The sequence below is a fragment of the Canis aureus genome, chromosome 20, assembly GCF_053574225.1.
Source record: "Canis aureus isolate CA01 chromosome 20, VMU_Caureus_v.1.0, whole genome shotgun sequence".
Taxonomy (NCBI): Eukaryota; Metazoa; Chordata; class Mammalia; order Carnivora; family Canidae; genus Canis; species Canis aureus.
In genome coordinates this window covers 44,856,382-44,877,328 of record NC_135630.1, presented here as the reverse complement: position 1 = coordinate 44,877,328, position 20,947 = coordinate 44,856,382, and the positions used below count along the sequence as shown (strand labels likewise).

Genomic DNA, 20,947 nt, shown 5'->3' with positions numbered 1-20,947 from the left:
TAAATACCCCATAGTAGAATTACTGGATTGTAGGGTAATTATATTTTTAATTTCTTGGGGAACCTCCATAGTGTTTTCCACAGTGACTGTTCTAATTTGCATTCTCACTAACAGTACACAAAAATTCCTTTTTCTATGCATCGTCTCCAACACTTGTTTCCTGTATTGTTGATTTTAGCCATTCTGACTGTGTGAAGTAATATCTCATTATAGTTTTGATTTATATTTCCCTATGATAGCGATGTTGACCATCTATTCATGTATCTATCGGCCATCTGTATGTCTTCTTTGGAAAAATGTCTATTCATGTCTTCTCTCCATTCTTAAATTGGATCATTTGGTTTTTTGTTGTCGATTTTTGTAAGTTCTTTATATATTTTGGATACAAATCCTTTATTGGATATGCCATTTGCAGCTATCTTCTCCCATTCAGTACATTGTCTTTTACTTTCATTGATGGCTTCCTTTGTCGTGCAGAAACTTTTTATTTTGATGTAGTCCCAATAGTTTATATTTGCTTTCATTTCCCTTGCCTCAGGAGTCATGTCTAGGAAAATGTTGCTATGGCCAATGTTGGAAAAATTACAGCCTTTGCTATTCTATTATTATGGTTTTGAGTCTCACATTTAGGTCCTTAAACCATTTTGAGTTTTCATGTATGGTGTAAGAAAGTGGTTGACTTTCATTCTTTTGCATGCAGTTTTCCCAGTATCATTTATTGAAGAGACTGTCTTTTCCCTTTGCGTATTCTTGCCTCTTTTGTTGAAGATTAATTGACCATATAGTTGTGAATTTATTTCTGGACACCCTCTTCTGTTCCATTGATCTATTGAGCCTATTTTTGTGCCAGTACTATAGCTTTGTAATATATCTTGAAATTTCAGATTGTGCTAATTCCAGTTTTGTTTTTATTTTTTAAGATTGCTTTAGCTACTCAGGATTTTTGTGGTTCCATGTAAATTTTAGGATTATTAATTCTAGTTCTGGGGAAATGCTATTTTTTATAAGCGTTGTATTAAATATGTAGATTGCTTTGAGTAATATAGACATTTTAACAATAATTGTTCTTCTAATCCTTGAGTATGGAATGTTTTTCCATTTGTGTCATCTTCAGTTTCTTTCTCCATATTTTGTAGTTTTCAGAGTTTGCACCTGGTTAAGTTTATTCTTGTGTATTTTATTATTTTTGGTGCAATTGTAAATGGGATTATTTTCATAATTTCTCTTTCTGCTGCTTCATTAGTGTATAGAAAAACAACAGATATCTGTATATTAATTGTGTAACCTGTGACCTTACTGAATTCATTTATTTTTTTATTTTTTTTATTTTTTTTTTCATTTATTAATTCTAGTAGTGCTTTGGTAGAATATTTAGGGTTTTCTATTTCTAATTTTATTTAATCTGCAAATAGTGGAAGTTTTACTTCTTATCAATTTGGGTATCTTTTATTCCTCTTTCTTATCTGAAAAAGGGTTTTTTGAATAATGATTCAATTTCATTTCTGTTAATTCGTCTATTCAAATTTTCTGTTTCTTCTTGATTCAGTTTTGGGAGATTATATGTTTCTAGGAATTTATTTATCCATTTTCTTCTAGGTTGTCCGATTTATTGGCATATAATTTTTCATAATATTCTCTTATAATCCTTCGTATTTCTGTGATGTTTGTTGTTATTTCTCTTCTTTCATGTTTGATTTTATTTACTTGAGTTCTCTTTTTTTTTTTTTAAGTTTGATTAAAGGCTTTTCCATTTTTTTGATCTATTCAAAAAACCAGTTCCTTTTTATTGATCTGTTCTAGTATTTTTTAGTTTCTATTTCATTTATTTCTGCTCTAATCTTTATTATTTTCTTTTTTTTTTTTTTACTCGTTTTGGGTTTTCTTTGTCCCCATCTAGCTCCTTCAGATATAAGGTTAGATTGTGGGTTTTTTTATTTTTCTGGCTTCTTGAGATGAGCCTGTTTTGTAGTAAACTTCCTCTTAGAACAGTTGTTGAAGCATCCGAAATATTTTGGACCACTGTTTTTATTTTCATTTGTTTTCATTTCATTTTCATTCATAAGTTCTTCATGTTTGTTTGTTTGTTCTTGTCTTAGCCTCCATGTATTTGTACTCTTTCCAGATTGTTGTGGTTGATTTCTGGTTTCATAGTGTGTGGTCAGAAAAGGTGCATGGTATGATTTTGATCTTTTTAAATTTGTTGAAACTTGTTTTGTGGCCTAATGTGATCAGTTCTAGAGACTGTTGCATGTGCAGTTGAAAGGAATATGTATTCTATTCTTTATGGATGGAATGTTCTGAACATATTTCTTAAATCTGTTGAGTCCAGTATGTCATTCAAAGCCACTATTTCCCTGTTAATTTTCTGTTTGAATGATCTGTCTTTTGAAATAAGTGTGGTGTTAAAGTCCCCTACTATTATTGTATTACTATTGATTAGCTCCTTTATGTTTGTTATTAACTGTCTTATGTGTTTGGGTGTTCTCATAAATTGAGTACATAAATATGTACAGTTGTCTTATCTTCTTACTGGATTGTTCCCGTTATGATTAAATAGTGTTCTTCTTTTTCTCTTGTATAGTCTTTGTGTTAAAGCCTATTTTGTCCTATGTAAGTATTGCTACCCTGGATTTTCACTTCCCCTTGCATGAAAATGCATTTCCATCCATTCACTTTCAATCTGTATGTGTCTTTAGGTATGAAATGAGTGTCTTATAGGCAGGTTATAGATGGTCTTGCTTTTTTATCCATTCATTTAACCTTTGTTTTTTGATTATAGCATTTAGTCCATTTACATTCACAGTAGTTATTAATAGATATGTACTTATTGCCATTTTGTTACTTTTTGATGGTTATTTTTGTACCTGTCTTCTCTTGCTCTATTGTCTCAATATTTGCTGACTTTCTTTAGTGATATTCTTGATTCTTTTTTATCCCCCCTACCCTTATTACTGGTTTTGATTTGTGGTTACTATTAAGTTTGTATATAACATCTTTTGCATATACCAGTCTGTGTTAAGTTGATGATTCCTTTTGTTTGAATCCACTTTTAACTCCTCTCCCTCCAGGCTTAAAGTATATGGTGTCATACTTTACATTCTTTTATTTTGTAAAATACTGTGATTTTTATAAATACACTTATTTTTACTGTTTTTAGCTTCCTACTTTCTTACTCCTACTTATTGTCTTTCTTTTCCATTTAAAGAGTCCCCTTGAACACTTCTTTTATTAGGGCTGGTTTAGTGGTCATGAATTCCTTTAACTTTTATTCATCTGGGAAACTCTTTATCTCTCCTTCTATTCTGAATGATAGCCTTCCTGGATAGAGTATTCTTGGCTGCACGTTTTGTTTTTTTTTTCTTTCAGCACTATGAATGTGTCATGCCCCTTTCTTCTGGCCTGTAAAGTTTCTACTGAAAAGTCAGCTGATAGAATTATAGAGTTTCCCTTGTATGGGAAATCTTTTCTTTTGCTGTTTTAGAATTTTCTCTTTATCACTACTTTTTAGCATTTTAATCACTATGTGTCTTGGTATGGACCTCCTTGGGTTGATTTTGTTGGGGTTCTTTATGCCTCTGGCTCTCAATTTCCATTTCCTTCTCTAGATTCTAGAAGTTTTCAGCTATTATTCAAATAAATTTTTCCCCCCTTTTCTCTCTCTTCTTCTAAGATGCAAATGTCATTATGGTTGATGGTGTCATTGCATTCCTTCTTTTTTTATTTTTAAAGATTTTATTTATTTATTTGAGAGAGAGCAAACACATGAGCAGGGAGAGGGGCAAAGGGAGAAAGAGATGGAAAGGGACAGACAGACTCCCTGCTATGTATCTAGTGTATTTTTAATTTCATTTATTGAGTTCTTCATATCCAATTGGTTCTTTTTTTTTTTTTAATTTTATTTACTTACTTAAGAGAAAGAGATAGAGCATGAGCAGAGGGGAGGGGGAGAGGGAGAAGCAGGCTCCCCGCTAAGCAGGGTGCCTGATGTAGGGCTCAATCCCAGGACCCTGGGATGACCTGAGCTGAAGGCAGATATATAACTGACTGAGCTGCCCAGGTGCCCCTCCAACTGGTTCTTTTTTATACTTTCTATCTCTTTGGTTTTTTTTTTTTTTTTTTTTTTTACTTTCTATCTCTTTGTTAAGGGTCTCACTGATGTCTTCCAATCTTCTTAAGTCCAGTGATGATCTTTATAACCATTACTTTAAATTTATTGATTGTATCACTTACCTCTTTTTTGATTAGATCTTTTTCTGTGCTTTTGTCTTGTTCTTTCCTTTGGGACATATTTTTCTCTCTTCTCATTTTGTCTACCTCTCTTTATCTTCTCTGTGTTGGAAAAGTTGTTTTTGTCTCCTGCTTGTGAAAGTAGTGATCTTATGAAGATGAAATCTTATAGTGCCCTCCCATGCAAATTGCCCTGTTCACCAGGATCCAACACTTCATGGGTATCTCCCATATGTGTCATGTTTATGGTACTATTGTGGCTCTGTTGCTTTTCTCTTCAGACCGGTTGTCTACCATTCCTCTCTTTGCCTGTTGTAGACAGGGTTTGGTCCTTATGTTGTTAGTGGACAAGTCTGGGTCCTCCTGGGCTTAAGTTGAGTCAGAACAGGCATTTGTCAGAAATACAATAGCACTGAACTACAGGGCAGTTTCCTTGTATTATCCCCTGAGAAGCTTTTGGTTGGTGGCCAAGGCCTGCAATCAGACCACATGTCTGCTCCACTCCACTGCTGAGGCTTCAGTTTGACTGTGATTATATCCTGTTCTCCCTTGGGGCAGGAGTCACTCTGGAATGGTACTGGCCCCTATCAGGACTGCTTGCACACTGCCAGGTTTGCAACACCACTTGAATGGGTTCCAGCCAAGGGCCTGTGGAAGGGGCAGGTCTGCAGGACAATGGGAGTGGGTGCATGGACTTCTCAGTGCCAGCAAGGATTGTACCAGTTTGATGAGTAAGGGGACCTGCAGTTGCCAGAACCTTGCAGACAGTTGAAGGTGGTGGATTTGCAGAAGCACATGTAGCGGCATGTTGTTTTAATAGGGTTTGCCCAGGTCTGCTTTGGAAGGAAACCTAGAACCAAGGCTTGGCTGGAGGGGGAGTGTCCACAGGATAACACATGAGGGAGTGGTGCTGTTAGCAAGTTAGGTAGCAAGCATTGGTGCCACACTAGTGACGTGTACCTTATTTTATTTTATTTTATTTTATTTTATTTTATTTTATTTTATTTTATTTTATTTATTTATTTATTTTTATCTATCTATCTATCTATCTATCTATCTATCTATCTATCTATCTAGTGGCTACCATAGTAGACAGCCCAGTTCTATAATAATCCCATAAGATGGGATCCATGGGTGGCTCAGCAGTTTAGCGCCTGCCTTTGGCCCAGGGCATGATCCTGGAGACCCAGGATCGAGTCCCACATCAGGCTCCCTGCATGGAGCCTGCTTCTGCCTCTGCCTGTGTGTCTGCTTCTCTCTCTCTCTGTATCTCTCATGAATAAATAAAAATAAAATCTTAAAAAAAAACCCATAAAATTATAGTTTATATTAGATATGAATTATATATATATTTTTACATGTTATATTTTTAAGCCAAAAATATTTAATTGAATTTGGTCCTGAGAAACTTTTTTTTTTTAAGATTTTATTTATTTATTCATGAGAGACAGGGGGAGAGAGAGAGAGAGGGACATGGCAGAAGGAGAAGTAGGCTCCCCTTAGGGAGCCTGATGTGGGGCTTAATCCCTGAACTCCAGGATCACAGCCTGAGCTGAAACCAGAGCTCAACCGCTGAGTCATCCAGGCATCCCCTGAGAAATGTCTTTGAAGCAAGTAGTATAATTTATTAAATTGAACACTTAGTACTTGTAAAGGAATTAAGAAATTGCCTTATTCAGATAGCAGAAATATTATGGAACTAAACTTACCTCAGTTTATTTTATGCAAAAATCATTAAATAGGAAATTTAAAGTATTACTTAATTGATAATAATGCTTTTAGATGGGTGGAAAATTTTAAGTTCAAAAGTTGCTAGCCATTTGGTCAATTTGCTATTTAAGCTGCAGATGGGAAAATAAAAATTATAATTGTAGTAAGGAATTCTTGTGACGGCATTTATTTAAAAAAAAAATTGAAATAGCAAATTTACCCCAGGTTAGGAAGAAGAGTTCTAAAATCTTACCTACATTGCCTCTCCTACCCTACATTGATAACATTCCCACTTGAATATTCTGATATAGTTCCCTTTCTGTTTCAAGTGATTTTGTAAAGTGAGAAATAATACTGATGGTGGTGGTATACACACCTCTGAGAATGATGAAGACATCGGGGGAGAAAAGACTTGAGAACCAGGATTTTAAACTTTATTGTTTGGGATAAATCAACTTAAGATTTGTTACTTTAAATTCTTCCTACTTTGAATTTAAAAATTTTTGTTACCAATGTCAAATTACTGTAAATAAATTACCCAGGAGATTTTTCTTCTCTCTTCATTGTCACTATTCCAGAAGATTATGTTGAAATTTTGAATAGAACACACTAAAGATGACTACACTGTTAAACAGTTTTCTTCATAAGGAGAATTTCTAAATAGGTTTTGGCACTAGAACTGGATGAAAACTCTTTTTCTTTGTTCAGTTCTTTTTTGGAATGTTTTTTTTTTTTCCCCTTATTTCAAAAGACAGGTAGAAATTTAAATAACTTTTTTTTAATCAAAGAATCATAATTTTTCAGTGGAGCAAAGGATTCTGGTTTCTTCTCTCAGGGATTCTCTTTAACAGAATAATAATAGGACATTTTAATAGGTATTTGTAGTAATGTTCATTCTTCTGTGTCCAGGACATGCTTCTTTCTTTTTCCTTTGATTTAAACTTCAGACTTTACTCTGGATAGAGTGGGCCACTAACATTGTCAGAATAAGCTGAAAGTATGTTAAAATGAGATGAAGAGATGAATTCTATTAGCATATTAATGGCACTGCAGCCCAAAATACCTCATGTGTATGAGAAAAATCTTATGTTTTAATGGAGAGAAGAATGAGGCAGAAGGAGTTAACAAAGTAGAATGATTATGTTATATTTATTATGTAATTACCAATTCCATCGTTAGATTCTTATGACCCTGTGAATTGTGAGAATCTGAGAAGCTGTCATACATGTGAGAAATAGTCATGACCACTTTTTTTTCCCTTTCTAGTTATTCAAGATTATAAGGGGTAACATGACTGGGGGAAAGAGATTTCAATAAACCTAGATTAGAATTTCCCAACCACTATGTCTGTCTACTGGACTAGGAGCTAAGAGACCTGTGTTCCAGTTTTGTTCTATAGTTAATTATGTGTCTGACCTTGAGCAATTTACTTAACTTCTCTTGGTCAGTATTTTATTTTTCCCTTCAATTCTGTATTAGGGTTTTCCAGAGAAACAGAACTAACAGTATATCTCTATTTTTGTCAAGACTGATTATGAGGAATTGGTTCACATAGTTATGGAGGCCAAAAAGTCCTGAAATTGGCAGTTGGCAAGCTGGAGATGCAGTAGAGTTGATCACATAGTTTGAGTCCAAGTCCAAAGACCAGAGAATCAGGAGAGCCAAAGCTATATGTTCTAGTCCATAAGATACAGGTTTGAGACCCAAGAAGAGCTGATTCAGTTCAATTCCAAAGATGAAAAAAAACTGTTGTCTTGGCTTGATGATAGGCAGTAGAAGTTCCTGTATACTTGTAGAAAGGTTAGCCTTTTTATTTTATTTAGGCTTTTTTTTTTAAGATTTATTTATTTATTTATTCATGATAGAGAGAGACAGAGACACAGGTAGAGGGAAAAGCAGGCTCCACACCGGGAGCCCGACGCGGAACTCGATCCAGGCACTCCAGGATCGTGCTCTGGGCCAAAGGCAGGCGCTAAACCGCTGAGCCACCCAGGGATCTCAGGCTTTTTTTTTTCTTTTTTTTTTAAGTGGGCTCTATGTCCAATGTAGAGCTCAATGTGGGGCACAACATGGGCCCTGAAACCACAACGCTGAGATGAACACCTGAGCTGAAATCAAGATGCTCCACCTTGTGGTGTCCCTTGTTTTATTCATGCTTTTAAGTGATTAAATCAGGACCTACTCTGATTAGGGAGGAAAATATGCTTTACTTTGTCTACTGATTCATATGTTAGTTTCATTCAGAAACCCTCTCAAAGACCTGCCCTGAGCCTTTGTCCAAATTTCTGGACAACCCATGGCACAGTCAAATTGAGCCATAATGTTAACTATCATACTGTTGCTCACACACACACCCTGCCCCCACCGTTTCAAGGCTACATTCAAACACTTCAAAAGTACATTCAAAATAATATATGTAAGGTATTTTTTCTAATAAAGTAATAATTACTTTGAGTTATAGCATTAGCAATTAGTGTTGTCACCTATAACCCAACTTAAAAAATAGAACATCAGTGAAGATGTAGAAAATGAGGGCAAAAGAAATGTAGATAAAATTCAATCTCCTTACAACTTGCAACCCATTGACAAATACTTGAGGCAGGCAGAGTGACATTCCTTTTTTTCTTTTTTTTTTTTGCAGAGTGACATTCCTGAAGGAACTTATAACTGCCTTAATGTTAGTACTTTGCCAGAGGCTAAAAACAACCTTAGCTTGACATTAGCCAGAGCTCCAGGATCCCTTAAGTCTTCTTTAACATATGAAAATACCTTTGGAAACTCCATTTATCTCTACACACTACCCCCCAACTCCGCCCAAGATATATGTTAAGTCATCCTTCAAACATATGGCCCAGTGATATACATCTGAAGCATCTCATGACAAATGTTTTACTAAAGTGTGCTAAAGTCCTGGAAGTCTTGCTTCCAAATTCCTTAGAGATTTAAGCTATCCCTAACCCCCACTAACTAAGAAGTATATATTCAGTCACTCCTCATTATCCCAGTACAGCTCTTCCTGCACACAGGTCCTGTCCTCATGCTTTAATAAAACCACCTTTTTGCACTGAACACATCTCAAGAATTCCGTCTTGATTATACGCTCCTGGACCCCAACAGCGCATCACATGATACTACTGAATTTAATACAGGGTGTTTTTAATTTTTTTATTAAGGTATTATAATAGATAATAAAAAATAGATTTTTGTATCATAAACTTTTCAGATTCCAAGGAATGTTATTGAAATTTGCATCCCTTTTTTTCATCAATAGTTCTCAGTATCCCTGTAGTACCAATCACATAAGTTACTGAGCAAATAACATAGTATAAAATAAAAGTGATTATTCTTCTATGAACTTTAGACTTCTTGACATCTCCATTTGTGTGTCAGATAGATATGTCAAAACAGAACATTTAAAAACAATCTCTATTATAGATTCAGTGAAAACCCTATCAAGATTCTAGGTACCTTTTTTTTCTTTGTAGAATTGACAAGCTGATCCTAAAATTTATATGAAACAGTGTGCCCAGAATAGCCAAAGCAATTTTGAAAAAAAAAAAAAAAACAAAACCCTCACATTTCCCTATTTCAAAACTCTTACAAATAAAATCAGAAATGAAAGTTATGACAAATACAAAGGATCATAAAAGACTACTATGAACAATTATATGCCAAGAAATTGGACAACCTGGATAAAAGTGATACAAACTGAATCATAAAGTTGAAAATCTGAACAGACTGATTACTAGTAAGGAGATTGGATAGGTAATAAAAAACCTCCAAACAAAAGTCCGTGAGCAGATAGCTTCATTGTTAAATTCTACCAAGTCTTCAGAGAAGAGTTAATACCAGTTATTCTCAAACTCTTCAAACAACAGGAGAGGAAGGAATACTTCCAAACTTATTTTACACGACAAGCATTACCTTGATACTAAAACCAAACAAGGATGCCACAAGAAAACAAAATTACAGGCCAGTAACCCTGACAGATGTAGAAATCCAACGAAGTAATAGAAAGCCACATTCAGCAATGTACTTAATGGTAATACACTGGGGACCTGGATTGCCCCAGTTGGTTAAGTGTTCAGCTCTTGGTTTTGGCTCAGGTTGTGTTAGGGTTGTGAGATTGAACCCAACATCGGGCTCTATGCTCAGTGGGGAGTCTGCTTGAGACTTTCTCTCTTCCTCAATCTGTGCCCCTTACCCCACTCATGTTCTCTTTCTCCCTTTCCCTCTCTCAAATCTTTTTTTTTTTTTCCCCTCTCTCAAATCTTAAAAAAAAAATAGGATCATACACCATGGTCAAGTGGCTTTTACTCTAGGAATGCAAGGATGTTTCAACATCTGCAAATCAATTAACATGATAAACAACATTAACAAAATGAAGATAAAAATCATGAGCGTCTTAATACATGCCAAAAAAGGATTTGACAAAAATTCAACATTTGTTCATGATGAAAACTCTCAACAAAGTGGATATAGAAGTAATGTACATCAATGTAATAAAGGCCATATATGACAAGCCAAGAGCCGACATCTTTCTCAGTGCTGAAAAGGTGAAAGTTTTCTAATATCAGAAACAATAGAAGGATGCCTACTAATAAAAGAAAACAAAAAAGAAGGATGCTACTTTTTGCCACTTTTTCAACATAGTTTTGAAAGTCCTAGCCAGAGCAGTTAGACAAGGAAAGGAATAAAAGGTATGCAAATAAGGGAGGAAGCAATAAAACTGTCACTGTTTACAGATGGCATGATATTCTATAAGAAAACGCTAAAGACTACACCAAAAAAATTTTAGAACCAATCAATAAATTCAGTAAAGTTACAGGATACAAAATCAGTATACAAGCATTTCTGTACACTTATAATGAAGTCTCAGAGAAATCAATCGATACTTTTTACAATTACATTAAAAATAATAAAATATCTAGGAATAACGCTAACCAAGGGGGTGAAAGACCTTTATGCTGAAAACAATAAGATATTAATGAAAGAAATTGAAAAAAACACAAACCAATGGAAAGATATTTCATGCTCATATATTAGAGGAATCTCTATTGTTAAAATATCCATACTCCCCAAAGCAATCTGTAGATTCAGTGCAATCCCTATCAAAATTCCAGTGGCATTTTTCACAGAAATAATCCTAAAATTTATATGAAACCACAAAAGATTCTGAGTAGCCAAAGCAGTTTTGAGAAAGAAGAACAAAGCTGAAGACCTCATACTCCTTGATTTCAAACTGTATTTCAAAGCCAAAGTGATCAAAACAGTATAGTACTGTCATAAGAAAGAGCCACATAGGGCAGCCCAGTGGCTCAGTGGTTTGGCGCCTGCCTTCAGCCCAGGGCATGATCCTGGAGTCCTGGGATCGAGTCCCACGTCGGGCTCCCTGCATGGAGCCTGCTTCTCCCTCTGCCTGTGTCACTGCTTCTCTCTGTCTCTGTCTCTCTCTCTCTCAGATAAACAACATCTTTAAGAAAAAAAAAACAAAGAGCCACATAGATCAATGGAACAGAATACAGCACAGAAATAAACCCATGAACGTAAATAATCAGTTAATCTCCTGTAAAAGAAATATGAGTATACAACGGGAAATGAGTTTCTGTCAGTGTTAGGAAAACTGGACTACTCTGTTACACCATATACAAAAGTTAAATGGATTAAAGAAAAAAATAAAGTGGATTACAGACTTAAACATAAGACATGAAACCATAAAACACCTAGAAGAAAGTATAGGCAGTAAGCTCCATGACATCAGTCGTGACATTGATTTTTTTGCCACCAAAAACATAGGCAACAAAAACAAAAATAAATAGAACTGTATAAAAAACTTAAAACCTTCTGCACAGCAAAGGAAAACATCAACAAAATGAAAAGGTAACCTTCCAAATGGGAAAAAATATTTTCACATCATATATCTGATAAGGGATTAATATCCAAAATAGATGAGGAAGTCTTAAAACTCAGTATCAAAAACAAACATACAATCTGATTAAAAAATGGGCAGAATACCTGAATAGCTATTTTTCCAAAGAAGACATACAGATGGCCCACAGGTACATGAAAAGTTGTTAAAATCTCACTGATCATTAGAGAAATGCAAATGTAAACCATAGTGAGATACCACCTCACACTTGGAATGGCTATTTTCAAAATGATAAAAAATAGTATTGGCGAGGATATGGAGAAAACAGAACCATGTACACTATTGGTGGGAGTGTAAATTGGTACCACCACTATGGAAAACAGTATGGTTCCTCAGATAATTAAAAATAGAACTACCATATATTCAAGCAATTCTACTTCTGAGTATTTGTCCAAAGAAAGTGAAAACACTAACTTGAAAAGATATATGTACTCCCATTTATTGCTACAAGAGAAATGCCTGTCAGCTGATAAATTCATGAAAGAAAGTTGTATATCCATACAATGGAATATTATTCATCTTCAAAATGGAATCTCAAGTACTGATACACTCTACAACATGGGTGAACTTAGAAAGTATACTGAATTAATGAAGTCAGCAAAAAGGCCACATATTTTATGATTTTACACTTGTATAAAATTTCCTGGAATTACATAGTGGTGATAGTTGCACAATTTTGTGAGTATACTAAAAATCACTGAATTGTACATTTTAAAAGAGTGAATTTTGTGATGTGTGAATTGTATCTCAATTAAAAAAATGCTGGATTTAGTGATTTTTCCCCCAAAAACTGCCCCTTCTAGTCTTTTGTTTCAAAAGCTAGAGACTATTTGAAAGGTGTTCTCATGTTAGAGGTGGCACATGATTGAATCACAAAGAGATTCAGAGATAATCAATAGAGTAATAGTGTGGTTTTCTAGGAACAGACTGTTTACCTCACTGTACTTCCCACCTACCCAGAAATCTTTGATAGGCATCACATAATGCAGTGGTCTAATTTCAGATCAATTATTAAGTATGGATTTCTAGATTCCTTGGAAAAAATCACCAAAGCTTTAGGTGCCTGGAACCCTCCAGGATGAATGAGAACTCCATCACCCACAAGATTAACTAGATTGACACAATCCACCACAAAGCAACTCCCATCTTTCCTCTAAAAATAGTTTGTTAAAAATAGTGCTTTAACAGAATGACCTTGACAAGACTGATAGCTGTTCACTGCACATCCATTTCCTTTTCTTCTTGGGTATACAACTGGATATGTATCCTCACTTTTCTTATAGGTGAAAGTAAGGTCATGCACCTGAATTCTAGGCAATTTAATATTAGCAAGACAGACTTACCAAATGTGTTCCTTCATTTTCCCCTTCTGCCAGCCAGATGGGTAAGCTACATAATGGCAGATCCTCCTGGAGCCTGTGTCCTTGAGTTAGATGAACAAAAGGTGCCTACCAACCAGAAACACCCCTGTTGTATTACCATAATTAGGAAATAAGTTCCTTTTTTAGTTGAATACTTACACATTTTGGAGTCTATTTGCTATTACAGCCATTCCCATCCTAGTGAATACATGGGTGACTACATTTCTAACAAAAAATAATGATAAAGAAAAATCACTAAAGTAACTTTTAACAGAGGCAAGTTGGTACTAGATATTTTTATATTCCTAAGAATATTGTTGAGCTAATAAATCTAGAAATGTTTTTATTCTTTTGGATCTTTTTAAAAAGTTTTGTCAAGTAGGGCCAAAGCAGTGTGGATTTCTAGGACTAATTTTGCCTTGCTCTGAAACAAGACACTTCTGAGTGTCCAAAATTCCATAAATTATGAGCAGGAACTATTCCTGATCTGGAGGTTGTTCTCTCTGATATTTCAAGTTAGTGTTTCCTTGGATTTAGGCATTTCCTGACTAGCACTTGGACAAAGAAGGGACCCTCTGTGCATTCCTGGAGCTCTCTCTTTGGATAGCTCTTTGCTCTTTACTCCTCAACCCTATGAAATTTAATCTTGTTCTCCCCAGATTCCCATTATCATCTCAACTCAAGGAGACTGGAGATTTCCAGGGTGGTCCTCATGGAAACTATGTCCATGTAGTAACCTTTAGCACTTGCAGGGCTCATGTCCTTTAATCCGTCCTTCAGAAATCACTGCCCCTTTTTGGCTCATGTGTAATGTCTTAAAAACCATTGTTTATTTTGTGGGGTGCTGGGGTGGCGCAGTCAGTTAAGCATCTGACTCTTGGTTTCGGCTCAGGTCTTGATCTTTTTTTTTTTTTTTTTTTTGATCTTAGGGTCTTGGGATCAAACCCCACATCAGGCTTCTTGTTCAGCACAGAGTCTGCCTACGACTCTCCCTCTCTCTGCCCCTCCCTACTGTGCTCTCTCGCTAAAATAAATAAACAAATCTTTAAAAATATATACATTTTTTGCATTTTTTTGGTTGTTTTAGGTGGGAGGATAAATTTAGTCTCTTTTATTCCATTTTAGCTGGTACTCTTTGTATAATTGTAAGAATAATATGAAAGTTTTATTGCTTTAGTTTAAATGGTGTCTGTTTGACTTTGGGCACATTTTTTAAGTTCTCTGTTTCAACTTTCTAATCTGTGAAAGGAAAATATGATAATACCTCCATTCTATAGGGTGTAAGGATTAAAAGAGTCTATGTGAAGTGCTTCAAAAAGTGGTGTATGAACTCAGTAAATGAGTTATTTTTTAATTATAATTGTAGAAAATGTCTAATGCAAAAAACCTTTGGAGTGAGGGAGTTCTTTGTTTTAGTAACCAGCTCTACCACTTATTGTGGCCTTATATTTAGCCTCTATTAATCTCATTTTGCTCATTACACAAAGTGGATAATAACACCTACTCATTAAATAGTTGTGTGGGTGAAATAAAATTGTAATAGTACAGAACTCGGCATAGTGCCTGAGACAGATTAGGTACTAAGTGATTGTTATTATTTGGATCATCTATTGCTACGTAATAGATTGCCATAAAGTTTAGTAGCTTAAAATAGCAGTCATTGTTTTATTACCTCTAAAGATTCAGAGAAGTGGTTAGGCTCAGCATCTCGTTCTCATTCAAGTTCTCTCCTGCAGTTGCAGTCAGGCAGTTGCAGGTCTGTAGTCAGCTTGAAGGTTTTCCCAGTCATCTGTCTTGCATTTGATTCTGGCTCTTGGCTGGGATCTCTTAAAACCCTCACAGCAGAGTAACTGAATTTTAAGAACAAGCATTCTAAGACAATTAGGCAGAAGCTGGATTCCTTTTTTATAATAGCCTCCAGAAAGTCACCTAGCATTATTTTGGCTGTAGTTACAGGCCTACCTAATTTCGGGAGGAGAGTCAACATTACCTTGCAAGGAAAACGTGTGTAATGGAAGATATTGGTGCAGTTACTTTTAGACAATACAGTCTGTCATAGTTAGCTACCATTCATGTGTATATATATGCAAACATTTCACATAAAATGTTCATTTCTCCCCAATACCACACTTTATAAAGTTTTCTATGTACTTTTTTTAAATTTTATTTTTTTTAATTTATTTTTTATTGGTGTTCAATTTACTAACATACAGAATAACCCCCAGTACCTGTCACCCATTCACTCCCACCCCCCGCCCTCCTCCCCTTCTACCACCCCTAGTTCGTTTCCCAGAGTTAGCAGTCTTTACGCTCTGTCTCCCTTTCTGATATTTCCCACAGTTTTCTATGTACTTCTTAAAGCTTTTCTTTTTTTTTTCTTAAAGCTTTTCTAAAAAGTTTTTCTTTTAATTACACTTAGTTAGCATACAGTGTTCTATTAGTTTCAGATTTATAAGATAGTGATTCAACAATTCCATATATCACATGGTGCTATCACAATAAGTGCCCTCCCTAATCCCCGTCATGTATTTCACCCACCCCTCATCCACCTCCCTTCTGGTAACCATCAGTTTGTTCTTTATAGTTAAGAGTCTTTTTCTTGATTTGTTACTCTCTCTCTTCTTTCCCCCCTTTGCTTATTTGTTTTGTTTCTTAAATTCCACATATTGGAATTGTGTGACATATTGGACGAAGTGACATCATAGGGTATTTGTCTCTTACTTACTTTGCTTAGTAAATTTATAAGCCATCTAAATCCATCCATGTTTTTGCAAATGGCAAGATTTCATTCTTTCTTATGGCTGAGTAATATTCTATTGTGGATATATATCACATCTTCTTTATCCATTCATCAGTTGTTAGACACATGGGCTGCTTCCATATATCTTGGATGTTGTAAATAATACTGCTATAAACATTGGGGTGCATGTATCCTTTTGAATTAGTATTCATGTAGTCTTTGGGTATATACCTAGAAGTGCAATTGCTGGATTGTAGTTTTAATTTTATTTTGAAATTTTTGAGGAACCTTCATACTGTTTTCCACAGTGGCTGTACCAGTTTGTATTCCTAACAGCGTGGTAAGAGTGTTCCTTTTTCTCAATATCCTCCCAACACCTTTGGTTTCTTGTGTTGTTGATTTTAGTATTCTTAAAAGTATGAAGTGATTCTTATTGTATTTTTGATTTGCACTTACCCAATGATCAGTGATGTTGAGCATCATTTCATGTGTCTGAATGTCTTCTTTGCCATCTCTTTTATCTTCCTTGGAGAAATATCCATTCATGTCTTCCCATTTTGAAATTCACTTATTTGTTTTTTGGGTGTTGAGTTTTTTAAAAGTTCTTTGTAGGGGCATCTGGGTGGCTCTGTGATTGTGCATCTGCCTTTGGCTCATGTCGTGATCCCGAGGTTCTGGGATCAAGTCCAGCATCAGGGTCTTCTCAGGGAGCCTGCTTCTCCCTCTGCCTATGTCTCTGTCTCTCTGTGTGTGTCTCTCATGAATAAATAAATAAAATCTTTAAAAAAGTTCTTTGTATATTTTGGATTCTAACCCTTATTGTATATGGTTTTGCAAATATCTTCTCCCATTGCATAGATTGCCTTTTAGTTTTGTTGATTGTTTTCCTTTGCTGTGCAGAAGCTTTTTATTTGGTTGTAGCCCTGGTCTTTTACTTTTGCTTATGTTTTCCCTTGTCTCAGTAAACATATCTAAAAAACGTTGCTACAGCCAGTGTGAGAGATGTTGCCTCCTATGCCAACTTCCAGGATTTTTATGGTTTCATGTCTCAAGTTTTTGGTCTTTAATCCATTTGAATTTATTTTTGTATGTGGTATGTGAAGGTTGACCTTCATTCTTTTGCATATTGCTGTCCAGTTTTCCCAAACACCATTTGTTGAAGAGACTGTCTTTTTTTCCCATTGGATCTTGACTTTTGTTAAAGATTAATTGACCATAAATTGTAGGTTTATTTCTAGGTTTTCTGTTCGGTTCCATTATCTATGTGTCTGTTTTTATGCCAGCACCATACTGTTTTGGTTAATACAGCTTTGTAATATAAATTGAAATCTTAAATTATAATGTTTCCAGCTTTGCTTGCTTTTCCAAGATTGCTTTGGCTATTGGGGGTGTTTTGTGGTTTCATACAAATTTAAGGATTGTTTGTTCTAGTTCTGTGAAAAATGCTGTTGGTTTTTTAATAGGGATTGCATTAAATGTTTAGATTCTTTTGGGTACTATAGATATTTTAACAGTATTTGTTTTTCCAATGCATGAGCATGGAATGTGTTTCCATTTTTTGGTATTATCTTTAGTTTCTTTCATAAGTGTTTTATCCTTTCAGAGTACCGGGTCTTTTAGTTCTCTGGGTAGGTTTATTCATAAGTATCTTATTTTTGGTGTAATTATAAATGAGATTGTGTTTTTAATTCTTTTCCTGCTACTTCATGATTGATGTATAGAAACACAACAAATTTCTGTAAATTGATTTTATATCCTGAGATTTTGCTGAATTCGTTGATCAGTTCTAGCATTGTTTTGGTGGAGTCTTTTGGGTTTTTTCTATATAGTATCATGTCATCTGCAAATACTCAAAGTTTTACTTCTTCCTACTGATTTGAATGCCTTTGAGTTCTTTTTGGTGTCTAATTGCTGTGGCTAGGACTCTCAGTATTATGTTGAATAAAAGTGGTGAGAGTGGACATCCTTGTTTTGTTCCTGACCTTAAAGGGAAAAGCTCTCAGTTTTTCTCCAATGAGAATAATGTTAGCTATATGTTTTCCATATATGATCTTTATTATGTTGAGATACATTCCCACTGTGCCTATTTAGTTGAGGGTTTTTGTCATGAATGGATGTTGTACATTGTCAAATGCTTTTTCTGCATCTATTGAAATGATTATATGGGTCTTATTCTTTCTCTTGTTGATGTGATGTCTTGTTGATTGATTTGCGAGTATTACCCTTGTAATCCAGGAGTAAGTCCCACTTGATCATGATGAATGATTTTTTTTTAATGTATTGTTGAATTCGATTTGCTAGTATTTTATTGAGGATGTTTGCCTCTATATTCATCAGGGATATTGGCCTGTAGTTCAATTTTTTAGTAGTGTCTATAGTATAGTAATGAAGCATAGGCTTCGTAGGATGAGTTTGGAAGTTTTCCTTCCTCCTTTATTTTCTGGAATACTTTGAGAACAATAGATATTACTCTTCTTTAAATGTTTGATAGACTTCCCCTGTGAAGCCATCGGGGTTTTGTTTGTTGGAAGCTTTTTGATTACTGATTCAATATCTTTGCTAGTTATCAGTCTGTTCAAATTTATTATGTCTTCATGTCTCAGTTTTGTTAGTTTTTAAATGTTTCTAAGAATTTATCCATTTCTTGTTCAGTATGTTGGCATATAAGTTTTCATAATATCCTCATGATTGCTTTTTTTAGTTCTAAGGTGTTGTTATTTCTCTCTCAGTTGTGATTTTATTTGTGTCTTTTCCCTTTTGTTCTTGATAAGTCTTGCCAAAGGTTTATTGATTTTATATAGTTTCAAAAAACCAGCTGATGCTGTTTTCATTCATCTATTTTATTGAGGTTTTTTGTTTTTTTATTTCATTTACTTCTGCTCTAATCTTTATTATTTCCTTCCTTTTGCCAGTTCCAAGTTGTGTTTGTTCTTTTGGTGTAAGGTTAGGTCATTTATTTGAGATTTTTCTTGCTTTTGCCTATATTACTTTAAACTTCCTTCTTAGAACCACTTTTGCTGCATTCCAGAGGTTTTGCAATAATTGTGCCTTGGGTAAACCTCATTGGCTATGGTACCTTCACTGCACAAAGCTATCCGAGAGGTTTTGAACCTTTATGCTTTTATTTTCCTTTAATTTTGTTTTGTTTTTACTTTTTCTTTGATTTCCTGGTTGACCCATTCATTGTTTAGTAGCAATGCTATTTAACCTCTGTGTATTTGTATTCTTTTCAGATTTTTTCTTGTGGCTGACTTCTAGTTTCGTAGCATTGTGGCCAGTCATGCATGGCATGACTTCAATCTTCTTGAATTTATCAAGGCTCATTTTGTGGCCTAATATGTGATCCATTCTGGAGAATGTTTCTCCATCTCCTCACTTTCAAGCTGCAGGTATCTTTAGGTCTAAAATCAGTCTGTTGTAGGCAGCATATAGATACATCTTGCTTTTTCATTCATCACCCTCTGTCTTTTGATTGGAGTATTTAGTCCATTTACAGTCAAAGTAATTATTGATAGATTTGTATATATTGCCATTTTATTATTTGCTTTGTGGTTCTTTCTGAAAATTATCTTTTTTTTTTTTTTTTAAGATTTATTTATTCATGAGAGACAGAGAGAGAGAGAGAGGCAGAGACACAGGCAGAGGGAGAAGCAGGCTCCATGCAGGGAGCCCAACGTGGGACTTGATCCCGGGTCCCCAGGATCAGGCCCTGGGCTGAAGTCAGCGCCAAACCACTGAGCCACCCGGGCTACCTCTGAAAATTATCTTTGATCCTTTCTTTGCTTTCTCTCATGATTTACTTGTTTTCTTTAGTGATATATTTAGATTTTTCCCTCTTTATTCTTTGAGTATATATTAGTATAAAATCTATAAAGGTTTTAGATTTGTGGTTATTGTTTAAATTTTTATTTAAATTCAATTAATTAACATATAATATGTTATTAGTTTCAGGGGTAGAGGTTTGTGATTCATTAGTCTTATATAATACCCCATGCTCATTACATCACCTGCCCTTCCTAATGTCTATCACCAGTTGTCCCATCCCTGCACCCCCACCCCTCCAACAACCCTCAGTTTGTTTCCTGTGATTAAGAGTCTCTTATTATTTGTCTCCTTCTCTAATTTCACTTTGTTTTATTTTTTACTGTTTTCCCCTATGACCATTAGGTCATATAACCTCTTCATAATAGCAATCTATACTAAGTTGATGGTCATTTAGTTTTGAACCCATTCTTTAGTCCTTTCCTCCCATGTTTTAGGTATATAGTGCCATATTTTATATCCTTTTATTTTGTGAGTTCCTTGACTGATTTTTCACAGAAATATTCATTTTTATTGTTTTTATGTGTCTTACCTTCATAATGTCACTTTTGGTCTTTCTTTCAATTAGCAATAATCGCGCCTCGGGTAAACCTCATTGGCTATGATACAGCCACTGGGCAAAGCTGGTCTTTCTTTTCCATTTAAAGAGACCACTTTAATATTTCTTGCAGAGCTGGGTTAGTGGTCATAAACTGTTTTAGTTTTTGTTTGTCTGGGGAACTCTTTATCCCTCTTTCTATTCTGAATAATAGTCTTGTTGAATAGAGTATTCTTGGCTGCAGATTTTTTCCACTCAGAACTTTGAATGCATCATGCCACTCTCTTCTTGGAGTTTCTGCTTAAAAAGCCCCTGATAGTCTTACGGGATTTCTCTTGTATGTTATTGTCTTCTTTTGTCTTGCTGCTTTAAATTTTTTTCTTTATCACTAAATTTTGCCAATTTAATTATAATATGTCTGGTGTGGGTTTGCTTTTGTTGATTTTCTTGAGGTTCTCATGCCTCCTGAATCCAAATTCTCTGTTTCATTCCCCAAATTAGGGAACTTCTCAGCTGTTACTTCTTCAAATACATTTTCTGCACTGTTTATATCTCTTCTTCTAGGACTCCTATAATATGAATGTTTTCACATTTGATGAAGTCACTCTATTCCTTAAGTT

At 34.9% G+C, this 20,947-nt stretch overlaps 1 protein-coding gene, 1 long non-coding RNA gene and 1 other non-coding gene across 6 annotated transcripts in view; 1 reads left to right on the top strand and 2 right to left on the bottom strand.

The window, feature by feature from the left end:
* ZRANB3 (zinc finger RANBP2-type containing 3) overlaps positions 1–20,947 on the top strand; it is a 300,848-nt gene that overhangs the window by 56,691 nt on the left and 223,210 nt on the right. The gene's annotated exons all lie outside the window — the stretch shown is intronic.
* The window catches only part of LOC144291762 (uncharacterized), a 48,837-nt gene continuing 41,102 nt past the window's right edge, over positions 13,213–20,947 (bottom strand). Inside the window, exons 3-4 of the long non-coding RNA XR_013359231.1 lie at positions 14,900–15,077; positions 13,213–13,314 (exon numbers count right to left, since the gene is read on the bottom strand). This is a non-coding gene — a long non-coding RNA (uncharacterized LOC144291762). The remainder of the gene's footprint in view (positions 13,315–14,899; positions 15,078–20,947) is intronic.
* Positions 20,280–20,414, bottom strand: LOC144292014 (U4 spliceosomal RNA). The gene has a single exon (XR_013359557.1). It is a non-coding gene; the product is annotated as a U4 spliceosomal RNA (small nuclear RNA).